The sequence below is a fragment of the Culex pipiens genome, chromosome 2 (assembly GCF_016801865.2).
Source record: "Culex pipiens pallens isolate TS chromosome 2, TS_CPP_V2, whole genome shotgun sequence".
In the NCBI taxonomy this organism is placed as follows: Eukaryota; Metazoa; Arthropoda; class Insecta; order Diptera; family Culicidae; genus Culex; species Culex pipiens.
Genome location: NC_068938.1, coordinates 127,934,116 through 127,955,925, shown reverse-complemented (window position 1 = coordinate 127,955,925; position 21,810 = coordinate 127,934,116). Strand labels below are relative to the sequence as shown.

At 34.7% G+C, this 21,810-nt stretch overlaps 1 protein-coding gene and 1 pseudogene across 2 annotated transcripts in view; one reads left to right on the top strand and one right to left on the bottom strand.

The window, feature by feature from the left end:
- The window catches only part of LOC120412525 (uncharacterized), a 788,684-nt gene that overhangs the window by 158,172 nt on the left and 608,702 nt on the right, over positions 1–21,810 (bottom strand). The window lies entirely within an intron of this gene.
- LOC120412540 (60S ribosomal protein L10-like) lies at positions 2,562–4,000 on the top strand (annotated as a pseudogene).

Sequence of the window (21,810 nt, the reverse complement as noted above, 5' to 3'; positions counted from 1 at the left end):
ATCGATTGGTTGATCATTGCTCACTGATGAAATAGCTCATATTTGCTAGTGGAACTCATCAGTGAGTTACTTGTCACTAGGGATTCTTGAAGAAATACGTCAAATAACTCATTTAATACAAGACCAGGATCCTTCATTAGTCTGAATTCTCATCAGTAGATGTCTCTATCTTCAATCAAACCGGCCTCAGAATCTCAACGACATAGATGTCTCTGCAATCTGAGCACTCAATTTTGACAAATATTTTGAGAAACCTACCAATCGTTGTCACATCGTTTAAAATATTTCTACTTGTCACTTCGACGCTGTCGTGCTAACTTGTCGCACGTCGCTTTTTGACGTTCCGAGAAAAACGCGTTTTAATGTTTGACCTTGAATTAACAAAAACAAGAGCACGCAATGTTAACAATAACAAATACGTTGTTGGGTCGCGGACCCTATTATGGCATAATTTTTATAACCCCCCGGTCACGCAGTGTTTCCCTCTTTGACCGCTGGGAGCGCTAGTAGGTTGACAGTATAGACTGTCTCGTTTGTTATTGTTTATCTTCTTGATGTTATTTTCTGTGATTTTGATTTAAGGTTTCGTATTTTGTATAGGTAATGTGAAACAAAGTTCTTCTGTGTTGAACCTCCGAGGAGGCAGGTGGCCTCTCGAAGACCAAGGAATCACCGTGTTTCTTTTACGGTGAGAAACGATTTCGTCCACCATCGTCCCTGAAGCTCAGCCGTCGTTCGTATGTCGTTGGTTCCGGCAGTCCCGCAAAGAGTTAGAACACAGCTTAGGGACTGGCCGATTGGGCCGAACATTGCCTGCCTCCTCGGAGGATCAACACAGAAGAACTTACAAACCTTTAATCTAAATCACAGAAAATAACATCACGAAGATAAACAATAACAAACGTGACAGTCTGTACTGTCAACCTACTAGCGCTCTCAGCGGTCAATGAGGGAACCACTGCGTGACCGGGGAGTTATAAAAATAATGCCATAATAGGTTCCGCGACCCAACAATGGTTTTGTTTGGTTGACCATTATGTGCATTTTCCTGAAGTTTGGTTGAATGTGGTTGCTGGAGTCCCGAGTTATACTTGAAAATGTTGTCGGCAGCCGGGCAGCCGTACGTGTGTCAAACGCGTTCTGACCTGAAATCCCTTAGGCCAGTTGTTGCACTTACAGCTATCTTCAGGGTGTGTCATGATAGCACGACAAGATTAAAACTTCATTTAAATGAAAAGTTTTTTGTTTGTTTTTATTGAATATCTCAGGATTGAAGTCGAATTTTGGGGATCTGTGAAGGTCAAAAGGTGAGGCATTGTGAGCTGCACAAAATGGTTCAACTCAATTTGGCGTGTAATGCACGAGCGACAAGATAGCATGACAACGACGACATGTCAATTGTGAAGTGTCAGTGCACAATAGGGTGCCCAGAAAAAATGACCCCCTGCTCCACAAGCGGAAAACGGTTTTTAGGGTTATTTTAAGCATCTGTATTAATTTTGAGCGAAATTGGATGAGATTAACCCATTGACATCCGAGCCAAAAGATGGCGAAAAAAAATGTTTTTCATACAAAAATTACTTCTATAAATTGCTAATAACTTTTCAGGATAGAGTTTTACAGCTTTGGCATGTTCTACAAAGTTGTAAAGCATTAAATTTTCAAAAAGAATCTCACTTTTGGGAATATTTGGATGGAAGTAGCGCATCGTGCAGACCAAACCGTAAGAAACTTGGGTTTTCCATACATTTTTTCGATTTTTTCCATACAAACTTCACCTCAGATTATCAATGCCCGAGTAACATTTTGTTCCAGGAGTTCTACAAGAGCTCTTCAAGATAGCTACAGCATAGCAGTTTGGACCGCGGTAGGAAACTCTCTTCAGGTACTCTTCCAAACTCCTGAAGAAGTTTTGAAGAGAATTTTATCCTACCGCGGTCCAAACTGCTATGCTGTAGCTATCTTGAAGAGCTCTTGTAGAACTCCTGGAAAAAAATGTTACTTGGGTAGGTAAATGTTGATCGATTTTGTTCATATTTGGCCCACAGTCCTAAAATAGCTCAAGAAACAATACTCAGCTTGTGGAGCGAGTTTTTGAAAAAAAAAGTCCCATATTCTGGGCACCCTAGTGCACAAAGAATGAGTGAGTGTACACGGAACAAAATCCGGTCAGCGTTTTCGAAAAATCTTTGCGACGAATTCGGAAACTTCGAATGTTTGCGAAATCATCGGCAATGTTTTCAATATTGGAAACTTTGCTTTCTATATCGAAACAAAATGCTTCCAAAATCGAACGCACTTTGTTGTCGGTTCATTTGAGAGTGCAGACCGCCGCAGCCAATGCGTTACGGGCTGTCAAAAAAAATAAACAAATCCGATTTTTGCGCGAAGTGGTTTCAAGATACGGAAAAGCTGGTTGAATTTTGCAAGGTAAATTAGTAAACACTGTTCTATTTCTTATATTAATCTAAAACCATTAATTTTCAGCTTCCCTCCCTTTTTCCCGGCTGCCCAGGCTTCGACCCCGAAGAAATCGCCCTCCGTTGGACAGTCGTGTGGAAATGTTCGCCTCGCAAGCCTTAATCAAGCGGCCGGGCTTCGCGGCCAAATCCATCACGGAATTCAACATCGCCGGTGCCGACAGCGCTCTTCTTGTCCGGTCCGCCAACCAGCTGCATCCGGTCCGCCGACACGACGAGCGCGCTGCGATTTGGAACGGAACCGCCTTTTTAAGCGTCGACGGAACAATCTCCGGAGGCAGGTGCAGGTATGAGCGCAGATACTCGTTTCCCTCGATACCAGTAGTAGTGACGTCATGCTTTTTTCGATTTTAGTTTGCCAATAGTGAACACACAAGTCGCGGTTCTGCTGTGGTGTCCCGCACGCCAAGATCCGCATCTTCGATCTCGGGCGCAAGAAGGCCCTACTCGAGGACTTCCCGCTGTGCGTCCACCTAGTGTCGGATGAGTATGAGCAGCTGTCCTCGGAAGCGCTCGAGGCAGGCCTCATTTGCTGCAACAAATAACTGGTCAAGTTCTGCGGCAAGGACCAGTTCCACATCCGCATGCGGCTGTACCCGTACTACGTGATCCGCGTCAACAAGATGTCCTGTGCCGTAGCCGATAGACTCCAAACCGGAATGCCAGCCGATCATGTCGGTGCGCTCGAGCGACCGTTTCTGACAGCAGGCCGTCGAGGCCCTGCGTCATGCCAAGTTCAAGTTCCCCAGCCGTCGGAAGATCTTCATCTGGAAGAAGTGGGGCTTCACCAAGTACGGCCGCGACCAGCACCAGGTGTATTGGGACGAGGTTTGTCTCGTCAGCGACAGTTGCGGTGTCAAGTTCTTCAACGACCACGGCCCGCTGAAGAATCGGGAGGCGTACGAGCGCGCGCGGTTGGCAAAGGTTCGTCGTTCGTCATTGAGCTGAACTCTGTGTGAACGTGAAGGTGTCGTCGGACAGAGTGAAGGGAGCGGGAGGGAACAGGTCCATCAAAATAAACAAGATTTCGGATTGCAATTCCATGCAATCTACTCTAGTTGCTCCAGGTGCTTTGGGGCGTAGTAATCCCTCTGCGCGACCAACACGCCTACGAGGTACTCGTAGAGGGCGGGGTGATTAACTTTGGGCATAAACATCTTGGCAAAAGAAATGTGCTACGGTTGCCGGAAAAAGCTTTCGATCAAGGAAGTTGGTTGCAGCGGGAAGATGCAACACATGATAAAGAACAGCACAACCCACACGCAGTACATCCGTATCGAGTGCAGGTGGGGGCAGCTCCAGAGCTGGCGAAAATCAACTGGGAGGAAGATTTGACAATCGTGGGAAGCAAACCGTCGAAACGGTCCCGGTTGAACAGCCGGAAATGGCCACGACACGCAGGAAAGCATTCAAAGTAATCAAGTTTTTGATTGAGCAGTACCAAAACATAACCAAGACGCTGTACAGTGAGTTGCTGTATTACTTGATTTCATATAATCATATAAACATATGAAACAGAACAGCATATAGGACATTTTCAAAAAAACTATATTTTCAGATTATTGTAACAATTTCAATTTTATGATTTTAAGCAGGCCAAGGATTGATACCTAAGAGCATGCAATGGCACTGATCCAGTTGCGTGCTCTTCGGTTGACGTCCAGGTAAGGAACATCCTGGAAGGAGCGCAACTAACTACATCCGTAGTTCTGTTAGATCATCCGAATTATCTTGATCAGAACAGTATAGCTCTGGTTCCTTGCAAGTGTCTTATTTTCTTACCTCCACGTTGGCTTGGTTTTCATGATGACCTAGCTGGTGGCCTGTGGAAACGGATCGTAATTCTTTGACCACCGCGGGTCAGAGTCGAGACGGCTGAAAGAAAGGGGCGCGACAATGTGGAAAAGGGAAGTAATTTGTGATTGTAGACGGTATTGTTTTGATTCGCAGTATGTTGAGTCAACTGCTGTGGATGTACCTGAAACATCGCACAACGGGGTTTCTCTTCTCTTCATTCTCAGATACCACCTATCTCCTATTTTTATTTTGCTCTACTGATTCTCACTTCTTCACTGATACTTCTATTTAATATCCATCGTTTGATTTTGATTCTCTTATCTCTCAAAGCTTTTCCACTCTATATTACCAATTGATACTGCTGTAACAATCTTTGTTTTTTTCCTTAAAAATATACTTTTCCTTAATGTACTAGTTATATCAAGTCTATTTATCATTTGCCTAATCTATTTTGATTTTATTGCGAATTTATTTATTTGAATGATTCTTTATCTGTCCTATAAATTATCATTACTGTAATCTAAGCTTGTTTTTTTTTTATCTCTATTTATTAACTATTGTCTAATTTTACATCTACTACATCCAGCTTCTCATTTTTATTCATTAAAATACAATCATCATTCTCTTATTATTGATTCTTGATTTTTATAAAATAGCCCTTACTCAATTTATGGAATGGTTGAAGGATTAACACAAATATTACTATTGTACTTTTTATAAACTTTTATAACATGCTTAGGACCAAAAATTGTAACAAAACACCGCGACAAAAGAAATAGCAACATATAAACACGACTCAACACTTGGAAAGATTTCAGGAGAAAACAATACACAGTAAAATAACAACTAGTTTTTTAATTCAAACTAAAAATAAAACAGTTTTTGCTTTAATGAAAGTTGATAGGCACACTATAAATGGTTAGGCGCTTATACTTGCATCAAACCCTACGCAATGTACCACCCCCGGCCGAGTTAAAATGCGTAACCGGAAAAGAAGGTGTGCATGCCTGGCACGAACACTCAAAGCGTGTTCTAGCGTGCTGCTCGTACTGACTCAGAGCAAGGGTGAGATGTAGGTGTAAGGGCAGTGCGTGTTCGTCGGGAACCTAGTGCATAAGATCGGTTAAGGCCCGTTCTTACACTGAAAATTGCGAATTGCGAATTTCAATTTTATGATTTTAAAAACTTTTAAATTAAATTTTGAATTAAATTTCAATTATCTCTTTTTACAAACATGTTTTCTATTTGAGAAATTTCAGAATAAAAAAATGGTATTTCAAATTTTTGATCAATTGGAATATACAATGTTGAGAAGTTATTTTTAATATTTTTTGATTTCATGAATTTTAAGATGTTTTATTTTTTTGAGAATTTTTTATAATTTGTTTTTATTTTTAGAAATTTCGCAGCTAATATTTTTTTTAGAATGCTTAAATGTCTTAAGTTTTTAGAATTTTTAAAAATTTTAGAAGTTTTAGAATATTTTGAATTTTTAAAATTTTTAGAATTGTTTCAGAATTTTTAGAATGTTAAGAATTTTTAATATTTTTTTGAATTTTTTCTAATTTTCTGAATTTTTTGATATTTCTATTTTTTGTTTTTTTTATTTTTTGAATTGTTTGATTTTTTTTAATTTTAGAATTTTAGAATTTTAGAATTTTAGAATTTTAGAATTTTAGAATTTTAGAATTTTAGAATTTTAGAATTTTAGAATTTAAGAATTTAAGAATTTTAGAATTTTAGAATTATAGAATTTTTGAATTTTTGAATTTTTGAATTTTTGAATTTTTGAATTTTTGAATTTTTGAATTTTTGAATTTTTGAATTTTTGAATTTTTGAATTTTTGAATTTTTGAATTTTTGAATTTTTGAATTTTTGAATTTTTGAATTTTTGAATTTTTAAATTTTTGAATTTTTGAATTTTTGAATTTTTGAATTTTTGAATTTTTGAATTTTTGAATTTTTGAATTTTTGAATTTTTGAATTTTTGAATTTTTGAATTTTTGAATTTTTGAATTTTTGAATTTTTGAATTTTCGAATTTTTGAATTTTTGAATTTTTGAATTTTTGAATTTTTAAATTTTTGAATTTTTGAATTTTTGAATTTTTGAATTTTTGAATTTTTGAATTTTTGAATTTTTGAATTTTTGAATTTTTGAATTTTTGAATTTTTGAATTTTTGAATTTTTGAATTTTTGAATTTTTGAATTTTTAAATTTTTGAATTTTAGAATTTTTGAATTTTTGAATTTTTGAATTTTTGAATTTTTGAATTTTTGAATTTTTGAATTTTTGAATTTTTGAATTTTTGAATTTTTGAATTTTTGAATTTTTGAATTTTTGAATTTTTGAATTTTTGAATTTTTGAATTTTTGAATTTTTGAATTTTTGAATTTTTGAATTTTTGAATTTTCGAATTTTTGAATTTTTGAATTTTTGAATTTTTGAATTTTTAAATTTTTGAATTTTTGAATTTTTGAATTTTTGAATTTTTGAATTTTTGAATTTTTGAATTTTTGAATTTTTGAATTTTTGAATTTTTGAATTTTTGAATTTTTGAATTTTTGAATTTTTGAATTTTTGAATTTTTGAATTTTTGAATTTTTGAATTTTTGAATTTTTGAATTTTTGAATTTTTGAATTTTTGAATTTTTGAATTTTTGAATTTTTGAATTTTTGAATTTTTGAATTTTTGAATTTTTAAATTTTTGAATTTTTGAATTTTTGAATTTTTGAATTTTTGAATTTTTGAATTTTTGAATTTTTGAATTTTTGAATTTTTGAATTTTTAAATTTTTAAATTTTTGAATTTTTGAATTTTTGAATTTTTGAATTTTTGAATTTTTGAATTTTTGAATTTTTGAATTTTTGAATTTTTGAATTTTTGAATTTTTGAATTTTTGAATTTTTGAATTTTTGAATTTTTGAATTTTTGAATTTTTGAATTTTTGAATTTTTGAATTTTTGAATTTTTGAATTTTTGAATTTTTGAATTTTTGAATTTTTGAATTTTTGAATTTTTGAATTTTTGAATTTTTGAATTTTTGAATTTTTGAATTTTTGAATTTTTGAATTTTTGAATTTTTGAATTTTTGAATTTTTGAATTTTTGAATTTTTGAATTTTAGAATTTTAGAATTTTAGAATTTTTGAATTTTTGAATTTTTGAATTTTTGAATTTTTGAATTTTTGAATTTTTGAATTTTAGACAATTTAAGACAATTTTAGAAAATTTTTGAGAATTTTTGAGAATTTTTGAGAATTTTTGAGAATTTTTGAGAATTTTTGAGAATTTTTGAGAATTTTTGAGAATTTTTGAGAATTTTTGAGAATTTTTGAGAATTTTTGAGAATTTTTGAGAATTTTTGAGAATTTTTGAGAATTTTTGAGAATTTTAGAGAATTTTAGAGAATTTTAGAGAATTTTAGAGAATTTTTGAGAATTTTTGAGAATTTTTGAGAATTTTTGAGAATTTTTGAGAATTTTTGAGAATTTTTGAGAATTTTTGAGAATTTTTGAGAATTTTTGAGAATTTTTGAGAATTTTTGAGAATTTTTGAGAATTTTTGAGAATTTTTGAGAATTTTTGAGAATTTTTGAGATTTTTTGAGAATTTTTGAGAATTTTTGAGAATTTTTGAGAATTTTTGAGAATTTTTGAGAATTTTTGAGAATTTTTGAGAATTTTTGAGAATTTTTGAGAATTTTAGAGAATTTTAGAGAATTTTAGAGAATTTTAGAGAATTTTAGAGAATTTTAGAGAATTTTAGAGAATTTTAGAGAATTTTAGAGAATTTTAGAGAATTGTAGAGAATTTTATAGAATTTTAGAGAATTTTAGAGAATTGTAGAGAGTTTTTGAGAATTTTTGAGAATTTTTGAAAAAATTTGAGAATTTTAGAGAATTTTAGAGAATTTTAGAGAATTTTAGAGAATTTTAGAAAGTTTTAGAGAATTTTAGAGAATTTTTGAGAATTTTAGAGAATTTAAGAGAATTTTAGAGAATTTTAGAGAATTTTAGAGAATTTTAGAAGGTTTTAGAGAATTTTCGAAAACTTTAGAGAATTTAAGAGAATTTTTGAGAATTTTAGAGAATTTTAGAGAATTTTTGAGAATTTTTGAGAATTTTTGAGAATTTTTGAGAATTTTTGAGAATTTTTGAGAATTTTTGAGAATTTTTGAGAATTTTTGAGAATTTTAAAGAGTTTTAGAGAATTTTAGAGAATTTTTGAGAACTTTAGAGAATTTTTGAGAATTTTAGAGAATTTTTGAGAATTCTAGAGAGTTTTTGAGAATTTTAGAGAATTTTAGAGATTTTTTGAGATTTTTTTAGAATTTTTTAGAATTTTTGAGAATTTTTTAGTATTTTTAGAATTTTTGAGAATTTTTGAGAATTTTTGAGAACTTTTGAGATTTTTTTGAGAATTTTTGAGAATTTTTGAGAATTGAAACTGTAAGGTTTAAAAGGGCCCGATTCCGTTTTTCAATAAAAATTTTAGAATTTCAGAGTTTTTTTTTTAATCTAGAAAAGTCGAGGAACGACAATATTAAAATTTATTTGGTGTTCTCTTTTGCAGTCTACGGCTCGCAGTTGCACCGTGAGTTCGGCAAACACCTTCACAGATCCGACTGCTGGCGGAGATTCTGGGGACTTGTTCCAGGCGGACGGTCTTCTAGTGGAGGCCACTCCGCTCAAGTCGATTCTCGAGGTGAAGGTCGGCGGTCAACCTCCAGGACTTCTGGCGGTACGCGAATCCGCTCAAGGGACGTGCCAGCACCTTCTTCTCCTACTGCTAGCACCGGGACTCACGTCACGGGGAGTAACATGCCAACGGCGGCACCGACGCCCAGCAGTAACCTGCTGCCCCGCGGACATCCAGGACGATCAGAACAGAACAATCGACGACTGATAGAATCAAAATTCCGTAGTAAACCACTCACACAATTGCTTTGATTTTGTTTTGAATTATGAATAAATAAATAAAAACATTGAAACCTTTTCTTCTTCTTCTTATTTCCATCCAAAATTTGAAAAGCAACGGTCAATTCAAAACAGTAAATATTGTAGTGGCTGCGTGCTGCGTGCTTTTGGCAGGCATGCGTTACGGCGTTACGTTTGCGATATCGAAAATCACCGTTTGCGATATTGGAAGCAATGCTTCCTGCTGACGGGTGTGAACGGAGGTTTGCGATTGGTAGAGCAAATCGGAAGCAAAGTTTGCGATTCCGCAAACCGGATTTTGTTCCGTGTAAAGCGTAACGATGGTGAGTGACGTATGAAAATTTTCACCCACAATCATTTGTTTTTATTTGCAAAGAAATTCCTGATTTGGAAATTTAGGAATTTGAAAACATAAAAAATATTTAAAAACTGTACTTCGCAGAGAACAAGTCTTCCTGCCCCTGACTCGTTGCTAATGTCGGTCGAAAATTGAACGATGTCGATGAATAAAGCCCCGATAAACGCCCGATTACATGAAATTTGGCGTCGTGCTGTCAGCCAGTCAGGTCTCAACCTGGAAGGGACGTGGTCGAAAAGGTGAAGAAACATGAAAAAGAACCGAAAAAGCGACATGCACATGATGTGTAGAATTAACCGAAATGTTCGCATGTGTGTCAGTGTTTGTAGGTTAAGGGGAAGTTGGAGAGGGGGGTCTGCTTAAGGCGTGAATCAATTTATCCACAATGCTTAAACGCGCGGGCTCTCTTTTTCGAACTCTTGTTTATGGGTATGTAAATGATACGCCATTGAACCAGCAACAGACACACGATCGATCGGGCAAACGGCTTAGCAATTCAATGAGATTAGTCTGGAAGGTTGTGGTTTGGAGGTTTGGTGGGAGGGCGGTGCAGCTTGCACACGAACATAAAAGGGGAGGTAATCGATTAGGGCACGCTTAGAGAGCAATTAAATGTGCATTGGGTGTTGAATTTAGAATGAGCCGTAAATTAGGGGTGTTTGCACTGTCGGGTTGCATATAATTCTGTTACAAGAAGTTAGCTAAATTACCTTGGATTTTAAAGTAAGAATGTGCTTTCAAGCACAAAAAAATAAAATCATTTTTTTTTAAATTTATTTTGTTTTCTTCAAAACAAAATCTTGCTGAAGTCGATCAAAATATATATTTGATCAAGTTGTGAATCCGGATTAAAAAAAAATAATTTCAACATAACCTCAAAGTGCCAGGGTCTTAACTGGGTTTCATAAGTTCAACTACGAAATCTTTAAAAGAAAATCAAACTCATTCCGCATACGGTGGTCAAATAATACCGTTCTTTAACCCTTCGGTGTCATGACCCCCCAGACTACCCTTCGTCACGTAATTCCAATGTATCGAACCCGACCAAAGAAGCGTGCCGTCCACATTCAACACGTACCACTAATCTGGCCCTGAATGGAACTCTGCCATAAAGCTTGGCCACTGCCGCGTCCAACCGTACCAGAATTTTCCGCCCAATTTATGCTCCCAGATATCGGTTCCTGGACTCTGTCCCCGTCCTATCGGGAACCCTGCGTTCAAAAACACGCGTGCCCCGAACTTCATCACGATTATGTTGCTCTGAAAAAGAGTTGTAGAGTCGGTCTACTACTGAATGCCGCCGCTGCTCTATCAGATCCAACAATGGCATTCTGCTGCTACGAGCCTGGAAAAGTCAAGCCCTTTGAATAATTCACGCCGATAACACGACATTTATAGCGCTTTAATCGCTGCCATGGGGGGGAAGATGAATGGGTTTAGTTGAATAAACAGCTGTGGAAGGGGGCAGCGCAACAGGGTCGGGGCTGATCAAAAATTCCGTATTCAAATTTATTCTATTAAATTCAATGATTCTTGGGGGTCTGGCCCCCTTTCCTCGCTCCCCCCCTATGAGAGATATTCGAACGAGCTCCAAATCATATCCCAAAGATACCGGGTTTCAAGATATCGATGGGAAACACGGTTGCATTGGAGTACAGTGGGTCAACTTTGAAGATCACATTTTAAAGCAAGTTCAAGCTAATCCCACCGTGCCGAGCAGTTTCGGAGCCAGATGGGAGCCCAATCTGCTTCTTTGTAGGCGTTTTCTTTTCTCCAGCAAACCAGCATTTGGTTATCGATTGGTTCGAGAACGTGTTTTATTTGTCTGCTCGTGTTGTTCATGAATGAATATCGTCGTCGGCGGCTTGAGAGGACTGCATGCCAAAGGAGGTGGTCCGGAATTGCTTTAATTCATCGGTTCGGAAACTGTTGCTCTGGCTCTGAATCGGAGGTAGATTGGAGCGAAAGAAGATGGATCAGAGGCGTTGGACCTCACACATCAGTTATCGTAGGGGAAGGGATCCAAGGTTTGACACTTTTGACTTCAATTCTATATTTTCCGAGTTTTTCTCTTTTAATTATGTTCAACAACAGAGAATTAAACAATTTCATTGATTTTTTTTGCCAAACCAACCTCTTCTTAAATAATAGTAAAACCAAAAAGCAGTGTTGAAAAAAATGCTTAAATTAATTTTAAATCTTCAATGTTTATTTGATATATATTGTTAATCAATTAAGGAAACTGAAATATTTACCACTGAAAATACCTTCAAAGTTTTCAAAAAAATATGGAATGTATGCGTATTCTCATCACACTTTTTTTTAGTCTTCCAGCACATTGATCATGAATTACAGCCTTCAAAAAGCGTTCGAATCTGTTCAAGTTTGAAATAGCTTTTAAAATAGTTTGCAGGCAAATTTTCTCTGTTGATATCCTTAAAAAACATTTTTTTAAAGTAAAGAACTGCCAAAAGAATAACAATAGTTAGCTTTGATAAGTTTTCCAAAAGTTTTTATATTTTCGTTGCCTTTTCCTGATATTTAAATAAAGTAAAATGTAACTTCATATTGGGGTACTTAGGGAAATTTTCTATTATTTCATATTTATATACCTTATGATAAACTTATTGTTATACATAATTTCAATCTAATACTGTAACGCTGATTGTTGAAAAAAGATTTATTTGATTTTTTTTGAATATTTTGAGAAAAGACTTACTTCAAAATATGTCTTTTTCAACCCTCTCAGCCCAAAGCCACCATTAAATCTAAATAGTGTTACAAAAACAGAAAAAGGGTTTATGATAAATATTTAAAACAAAATAGGTAAGTTATGATTTGAGCCACCAAAATCGAAAAGGGAATTTATTTGTGTTTTTTTTTTATTTGTCTCAAACTGTTGGCCTTCCCTATGACCAAATAAGCCATTTTGTATCATTTTTTCCATACATTTTTTGTGGATGTTCGTTCAAAACTGATACGTAAATATTCGAAAAGCTGTAAGTTTTAAAGGAATTTTCTGATCAGTTGATGTATTGATGAGGACTATTTAGAAAAAAAATTATAACATGGAAAAATAATCTTGCTGATTTTTTTTAAATTATCTGCTTTTACAAAAACTCAATTTTACAAAATCCGTTCTTTTTATTTTAGAATTTTTTCATATTTTTTAGAGAGCCCAAACAAGTAACTTTAGAGCCACAGCGAAAAAAAATTGCTACCGAGAATTTTTTTAAAAATAGAATACATAAAATGTGTTGACCTCATTTTTTATGTAAATTTAAATTTGCAATCGAAAAGCACTTTACAGATTATTCGATAAAATGTTCCGTTTTCAAGATATAGCCACCAAAAGTTTTATTTCAAAAATTCTTTTGCAGTTCTTAGATTTTTAATAATTGTGATTTTTCGATCATTTTGGAAACAATATTTTTTCAAATTCTCGAAGCAAGATTATAATTTCAAAAGAGCCAAACTTTCAACAATACGCCCATTTGAAATGTAAGTCTACCTACAACTATGCCGAAGACACCAGATTGATCAGAAAATTCCTTCAAAAGTTACAATCAATGCGGCTTAAATCAAATGAAGACTCATCAATCTTTTTATATAATTAGAATTTTGGGACCACAGATCAGTGAAAGATGTAAGAGTCAAGGAATTTTTTAACTAAAATTTATTGATATTTTGCAATTATGCAAATTTGCAATGATGTATACAGCATTTTGTGACACTTTTTATTTCTTACTTTCAAAATTTTGGCTTGAAATTGGAAATAACTTATTTAAATATGTTTAGCCTCCCTTCTCAACCGAAGCCAATAGCTGAAGAACAAAAACTTAGAAATAAATTTCTATTGGTTTTAATACATAAATGATACACCAGATATATAAAAGTTTAAAAAGAGAATCGAATGTTTTTGTGGAACAAAAGTTTCTCAAAAAAAAATTCCATGCAAAATCAGAAAAGTTAAAAAAAATGTGGTTGTGGCTAACCAACAACTTTATTTTCTTCAAATTTATTATAATCAAAATACCTAGATTTTTTGTTGGGTAAAATATGTTAATCTCACTTCACTACATTGCCCAACTCCCCCTAAACCCCATGCTGCTTTTGGCATATTAGAAGGTCTGCTGTATGCATTGCATATATCAGGCCCGAAATTTTTCGGATCAAGATTGGCTTGTTCAGTGTCTGATATAGCAATGTCGGACAGAGAGGCTGAAACCCATACTCACACACACACAAATTCACACAGAAACACTCGAAGCATATCTGATAATCGAATTAGGTTCGTTGAACCTATCAATTATCGATGCTTCTTAGGAGCCTGCTGAGTCGGAGCCCAGTTATGGCCCTGTTTGTGTGAATTTTACAGCTTAAACCGCTCACTGGGCCGAAATCCGACACCATGACGACTCTTTTCTGGGGCCTATCGAGGGCGCAGGGGCGATTGATTGCCGATTAATGAGCTGTTTAGATTTTTGGAAATTTTCGAAACCGAGAGCAATCGATAGCATTTTTCCTCAAGAGCCTGAAGGGTCTTTAACCAACTAAGTCGAAATTTCATCAGATTCCGATCACGAACTTGAAGAATTTTCCTCCAAATCGCACTTCTTTGTGGGAAGGTTAAACCACAGTGAACAAAAATATTGACGCTAGGAAAAACTTCCCCATCAATTCCGGCAGCAACTTAATGTTGAAGTTTCCTGTTTCACTTTTGCAACAAAGTGCCCGAGGAGGAGGGTTTTCCGCGCAACTTTTTCCTCTACCCCAACTTGGTTGGTGGTGTTACATAGTGGGTTGATAATCTCGAAAAACAAGCTCCAAGCACATCGCAGCTGCGTAAATTTCCCCGTAATTCTCATCGCACAATGGTGTTTCAGCACCAACTTCCAGAACCAGAACCTGTGCCGCCCAAGTCCTGGATAGCAGCGGAGAGAGCATTAACGAGTTTAATAGATTCCACTGCTCATTTCCACACAAATGATGTTGGAACTTTGTTTTCCATGACTTGGTCCTGAGCCCGGGCTTCCCGGGGAGAAAGTTTTAATCCCATCCTCAAATAAATGAAATTGTAATCCTCCTGTTTTTCCGCCCTCTCGCAGTCTCGGAAGCGACGAGGTTTGATCTTTTTGCCGCCGCTGTTGAACTCGACGACGACGATGACGAGGTCGACAACTTGAGATTGGCGTGCGGAGGCCTTAAGTAGGTATTGCCGCGAACCTCGCGAACTTTTATCCCCGCCAAGTCTCGCACAACTTTTAATCTGCTTATCTTATCGATTGCGATGTTCTTCGTCGGTCTTCTCATCAGCTAAAATGCTTCCGTTTTTGTTCAAGCCAACCAGAAGCAGTGGCATTTGTAATGAGAATTTATCACACTCTCGTCAGATTTGCGAGTTGTTACATATTACATGTTATTTCCGGCAGGGTGACTTTTCGGTGCCGGCTGTCGACGGAAATTCACAGTCACACACACACAAAGACACGTACATAGATGATGAGCAAACTGCCGGTGCAATATGTGACAGCTTAGTGTCACAGGATTCGTGCCTGAGAGCGGATTTTTCACCGAGCCGACAGCATCCGCTGCACACGTACACAGTTTTGGGACTGGCAGGGGTTGTCATTTTTATGTGTCAAACATTTTCAAGCTGTATTTTTGTATTTTTGTATTTTTGTATTTTTGTATTTTTGTATTTTTGTATTTTTGTATTTTTGTATTTTTGTATTTTTGTATTTTTGTATTTTTGTATTTTTGTACTTTTGTACTTTTGTATTTTTGTATTTTTGTATTTTTGTATTTTTGTATTTTTGTATTTTTGTATTTTTGTATTTTTGTATTTTTGTATTTTTGTATTTTTGTATTTTTGTATTTTTGTATTTTTGTATTTTTGTATTTTTGTATTTTTGTATTTTTGTATTTTTGTATTTTTGTATTTTTGTATTTTTGTATTTTTGTATTTTTGTATTTTTGTATTTTTGTATTTTTGTATTTTTGTATTTTTGTATTTTTGTATTTTTGTATTTTTGTATTTTTGTATTTTTGTATTTTTGTATTTTTGTATTTTTGTATTTTTGTATTTTTGTATTTTTGTATTTTTGTATTTTTGTATTTTTGTATTTTTGTATTTTTGTATTTTTGTATTTTTGTATTTTTGTATTTTTGTATTTTTGTATTTTTGTATTTTTGTATTTTTGTATTTTTGTATTTTTGTATTTTTGTATTTTTGTATTTTTGTATTTTTGTATTTTTGTATTTTTGTATTTTTGTATTTTTGTATTTTTGTATTTTTGTATTTTTGTATTTTTGTATTTTTGTATTTTTGTATTTTTGTATTTTTGTATTTTTGTATTTTTGTATTTTTTGTATTTTTGTATTTTTGTATTTTTGTATTTTTGTATTTTTGTATTTTTGTATTTTTGTATTTTTGTATTTTTGTATTTTTGTATTTTTGTATTTTTGTATTTTTGTATTTTTGTATTTTTGTATTTTTGTATTTTTGTATTTTTGTATTTTTGTATTTTTGTATTTTTGTATTTTTGTATTTTTGTATTTTTGTATTTTTGTATTTTTGTATTTTTGTATTTTTGTATTTTTGTAATTTTGTATTTTTGTATTTTTGTATTTTTGTATTTTTGTATTTTTGTATTTTTGTATTTTTGTATTTTTGTATTTTTGTATTTTTGTATTTTTGTATTTTTGTATTTTTGTATTTTTGTATTTTTGTATTTTTGTATTTTTGTATTTTTGTATTTTTGTATTTTTGTATTTTTGTATTTTTGTATTTTTGTATTTTTGTATTTTTGTATTTTTGTATTTTTGTATTTTTGTATTTTTGTATTTTTGTATTTTTGTATTTTTGTATTTTTGTATTTTTGTATTTTTGTATTTTTGTATTTTTGTATTTTTGTATTTTTGTATTTTTGTATTTTTGTATTTTTGTATTTTTGTATTTTTGTATTTTTGTATTTTTGTATTTTTGTATTTTTGTATTTTTGTATTTTTGTATTTTTGTATTTTTTGTATTTTTGTATTTTTGTATTTTTGTATTTTTGTATTTTTGTATTTTTGTATTTTTGTATTTTTGTATTTTTGTATTTTTGTATTTTTGTATTTTTGTATTTTTGTATTTTTGTATTTTTGTATTTTTGTATTTTTGTATTTTTGTATTTTTGTATTTTTGTATTTTTGTATTTTTGTATTTTTATATTTTTATATTTTTATATTTTTGTATTTTTGTATTTTTGTATTTTTGTTTTACGTCCAGGAATCGTCGCAGATTCCGTGCCGCCGTCGTCGTTTGTTTTTGAGAGTTTGTGTTGGTGCTTCTTCCGGATGATTATCGTGTGAGCAGCAGCGCCGGGAAGATGGATTTTTGTGGCGTTCTTTTTGTGCTGTATTCGTGATCGTGTTCATATCATGCATGCGGTGAGGGGGGTCATTGTGCTAATAAATATTATTGCGCGTCATTATCGTGTGAGCAGCAGCGCCGGGAAGATGGATTTTTGTGGCGTTCTTTTTGTGCTGTATTCGTGATCGTGTTCATATCATGCATGCGGTGAGGGGGGTCATTGTGCTAATAAATATTATTGCGCGTCATTATCGTGTGAGCAGCAGCGCCGGGAAGATGGATTTTTGTGGCGTTCTTTTTGTGCTGTATTCGTGATCGTGTTAATATCATGCATGCGGTGAGGGGGGTCATTGTCCTAATAAATATTATTGCGCGTCATTATCGTGTGAGCAGCAGCGCCGGGAAGATGGATTTTTGTGGCGTTCTTTTTGTGCTGTATTCGTGATCGTGTTCATATCATGCATGCGGTGAGGGGGGTCATTGTGCTAATGAATATTATTGCGCGTCATTATCGTGTGAGCAGCAGCGCCGGGAAGATGGATTTTTGTGGCGTTCTTTTTGTGCTGTATTCGTGATCGTGTTCATATCATGCATGCGGTGAGGGGGGTCATTGTGCTAATGAATATTATTGCGCGTCATTATCGTGTGAGCAGCAGCGCCGGGAAGATGGATTTTTGTGGCGTTCTTTCTTTTTTTGCTGTATTCGTGATCGTGTTCATATCATGCATGCGGTGAGGGGGGTCATTGTGCTAATAAATATTATTGCGCGTCATTATCGTGTGAGCAGCAGCGCCGGGAAGATGGATTTTTGTGGCGTTCTTTTTGTGCTGTATTCGTGATCGTGTTCATATCATGCATGCGGTGAGGGGGGTCATTGTGCTAATGAATATTATTGCGCGTCAGTGTCGTGTGAGCAGCAGCACCGGGAAGATGGATTTTTGTGGCGTTCTTTTTGTGCTGTATTCGTGATCGTGTTCATATCATGCATGCGGTGAGGGGGGTCATTGTGCTAATGAATATTATTGCGCGTCATTATCGTGTGAGCAACAGCGCCGGGAAGATGGATTTTTGTGGCGTTCTTTTTGTGCTGTATTCGTGATCGTGTTCATATCATGCATGCGGTGAGGGGGGTCATTGTGCTAATAAATATTATTGCGCGTCATTATCGTGTGAGCAGCAGCGCCGGGAAGATGGATTTTTGTGGCGTTCTTTTTGTGCTGTATTCGTGATCGTGTTAATATCATGCATGCGGTGAGGGGGGTCATTGTCCTAATAAATATTATTGCGCGTCATTATCGTGTGAGCAGCAGCGCCGGGAAGATGGATTTTTGTGGCGTTCTTTTTGTGCTGTATTCGTGATCGTGTTCATATCATGCATGCGGTGAGGGGGGTCATTGTGCTAATAAATATTATTGCGCGTCATTATCGTGTGAGCAGCAGCGCCGGGAAGATGGATTTTTGTGGCGTTCTTTCTTTTTTTGCTGTATTCGTGATCGTGTTCATATCATGCATGCGGTGAGGGGGGTCATTGTGCTAATAAATATTATTGCGCGTCAGTGTCGTGTGAGCAGCAGCACCGGGAAGATGGATTTTTGTGGCGTTCTTTTTGTGCTGTATTCGTGATCGTGTTCATATCATGCATGCGGTGAGGGGGGTCATTGTGCTAATAAATATTATTGCGCGTCATTATCGTGTGAGCAGCAGCGCCGGGAAGATGGATTTTTGTGGCGTTCTTTCTTTTTTTGCTGTATTCGTGATCGTGTTCATATCATGCATGCGGTGAGGGGGGTCATTGTGCTAATAAATATTATTGCGCGTCAGTGTCGTGTGAGCAGCAGCACCGGGAAGATGGATTTTTGTGGCGTTCTTTTTGTGCTGTATTCGTGATCGTGTTCATATCATGCATGCGGTGAGGGGGGTCATTGTGCTAATGAATATTATTGCGCGTCATTATCGTGTGAGCAACAGCGCCGGGAAGATGGATTTTTGTGGCGTTCTTTTTGTGCTGTATTCGTGATCGTGTTCATGTCGAATTATGTGGAAGGTGCGAAGCCGCGTTTTAGGATTCTTGTGTCTTTGTTGTTTAATTTGTGTTTCCATCTGGAGTATTAGTTTTAAAATTGTTTTCATTTTTTACAGCTTGCTGGAATTATTTTAAATCAAATGTCTACATGTAAATTTGTCTACTCACTATATGATTTATTTAAATGTTCATATTATTCCTTATCCTATTCCTTTCCTGTAATATACCATCTCCTCATACTATATATGATCAAACTGCTTAAATTAACGAAACTTTCTAAAACAGCATGGGAACCATCTGGAGCATTTATATTTTAAATAACTGTTTTTTTTACAGCTTCCTGGAATCATCTTGATTGTAGTTATTATATTTACTATATTTATTTTATTTACTATATTTATTATATTTATTATCTATCATTATTACAAAACTATATGCTTATTAGATAATACACTACAGACTCACATTTACACTTACAAACATTCAAATCATTAAATACATTACGCACTCAACCATTTTCATCGGCCCGATGAAATTCCCCTAACCCCCATTCCAAACCTCCCAAAAATATTCCGTTCACTTTTAAAAGTCGCATGGGTTCCCTGCACTATTGCCACTAGTGAACAACAAAAACATCCCCTCCCAAATCCCCACGGGACTGTATGGGCGTAGCCTTGGAGCACAGTGTGGAAATTTACGTTCTTAGATATTCTTGGTTGTACCGGGCAGCAATCAAATTGTCTAAGAATATTGAATTGACCATTGTGGCACCCCCTACAGCGTGGTGCAGACCCGTTATGCTATGCTATGCTATGCTATGCTTTTGTATTTTTGTATTTTTGTATTTTTGTATTTTTGTATTTTTGTATTTTTGTATTTTTGTATTTTTGTATTTTTGTATTTTTGTATTTTTGTATTTTTGTATTTTTGTATTTTTGTATTTTTGTATTTTTGTATTTTTGTATTTTTGTATTTTTGTATTTTTGTATTTTTGTATTTTTGTATTTTTGTATTTTTGTATTTTTGTATTTTTGTATTTTTGTATTTTTGTATTTTTGTATTTTTGTATTTTTGTATTTTTGTATTTTTGTATTTTTGTATTTTTGTATTTTTGTATTTTTGTATTTTTGTATTTTTGTATTTTTGTATTTTTGTATTTTTGTATTTTTGTATTTTTGTATTTTTGTATTTTTGTATTTTTGTATTTTTGTATTTTTGTATTTTTGTATTTTTGTATTTTTGTATTTTTGTATTTTTGTATTTTTGTATTTTTGTATTTTTGTATTTTTGTATTTTTGTATTTTTGTATTTTTGTATTTTTGTATTTTTGTATTTTTGTATTTTTGTATTTTTGTATTTTTGTATATTTATAATTTCAAATTTTTAGCAACCCCTGCCTCGTCAAAATTGTGAGTGCCCCCTTGTCGCTGCAGAGACTTGTCATCGCATGAAATGAATTTCGTCGTTGGCGTTGCTCCACGCGTCCGTCAGAATATTTGATATTATTTAATCAGATGTCGCATATTTTTGCGAAGGGTTTTCCTACTTTCCCCCTCATAAAAAAATACAGCAAACATAAGCGCTGACTTCAACATTCATCACATTTTCTCGACTTTAACCTTCCTTCTTTTGCTGCCCTTTCTGGCTTAAAATGACGTTTTCTGTTTGAATTTCGAGAGCCCTCTTCTTCTGGGGGAGGATTTTGGCAGCGAAACTGTGCAAAATAGAAAGAAATCATAATTACAAATCCCCCAAACCCTCGGTCGACAGTTGGTCGACGACTTTGAATCCCGCGGATTTGTCCCGGTTTTTGAGCCGCTGCTGGAAATCCCCATAATTGAAGAATTATGAAAGTTGGCCCCGGTCAGGGAGCAGCTATCTTCGCCGAAAAAACTAATTAAATCTTGATCAGAGAGGAGTGGCGACTCGCCGCCTGGATCTGGCTCTAGGAATTAGTTTGTCCTCCTCGAAAATTAATCTTTGATGCAACCGGCCAAAACCGTGGCCGACGAGGAGAGGTCATTAAATGGGTCCTCAAATAATGGCTCGAAAAAAGAACGTGGCTTTGTAAACATCGGAAAGACGACTCAAACTTTAAACTGGTGATCCCTGGGACCATTAAGGAGTGCGGTGGAACCCGCATTACGAGCCGGAGCTCGATTTAATTGCTGTGACCGAGTGCGAGACAGATAACGGTCGCCGCCCGTTTGCAAGATAATTAAAAGATTAGATGGTTTGGGGAGGACGAGTTTGAGTCTGAGTGCGAAGGGGCGAAATTTGGTTTAATTTGGTTTCAAGGAAGAAATTCCGGGCAATAATGAGGCCCTTTTTAATTAAACGTTCTTAGCTTGGTTGGAAATCAAATTTGTGGATTTTTAAATGCTTTCACGTTCATCAAATAAACATAACAAGATTGGGATGTTGGAGTATGAGTCATTATCGTAACTTGAAGAGGTTTTAAAGAAAAATTATACGTTTGAACTGAAACTGAACTGAAACTGAACTGAAACTGAACTGAAACTGAACTGAAACTGAATTGAAATTATTGTTGCCTCTGACTGGTTGAAAACATTCCATTACCGAAAATTCCCATTATTGTGGTTTGACAGACGAAAACATTTCCCAGAAACAAAAAGTTGATCCCAATTTCGTCAAAATCCACTTCAAAAGTGACCACCATTTGCAAGCTGTCAACCCTTCGCAACCCAACCCAAGCGAAAAACGGTTCCCTTAAAAGTCCGTTTCCGGGTGTTGATTTTTTCCTCGGTGTGTTGTTGTCGCCCGTTATTTTCCACTAAAAATCCTTTTTTTTTTTTCGAGCAGCGCAAAACACAATGAGCTGCCAAAAAACTTTTGC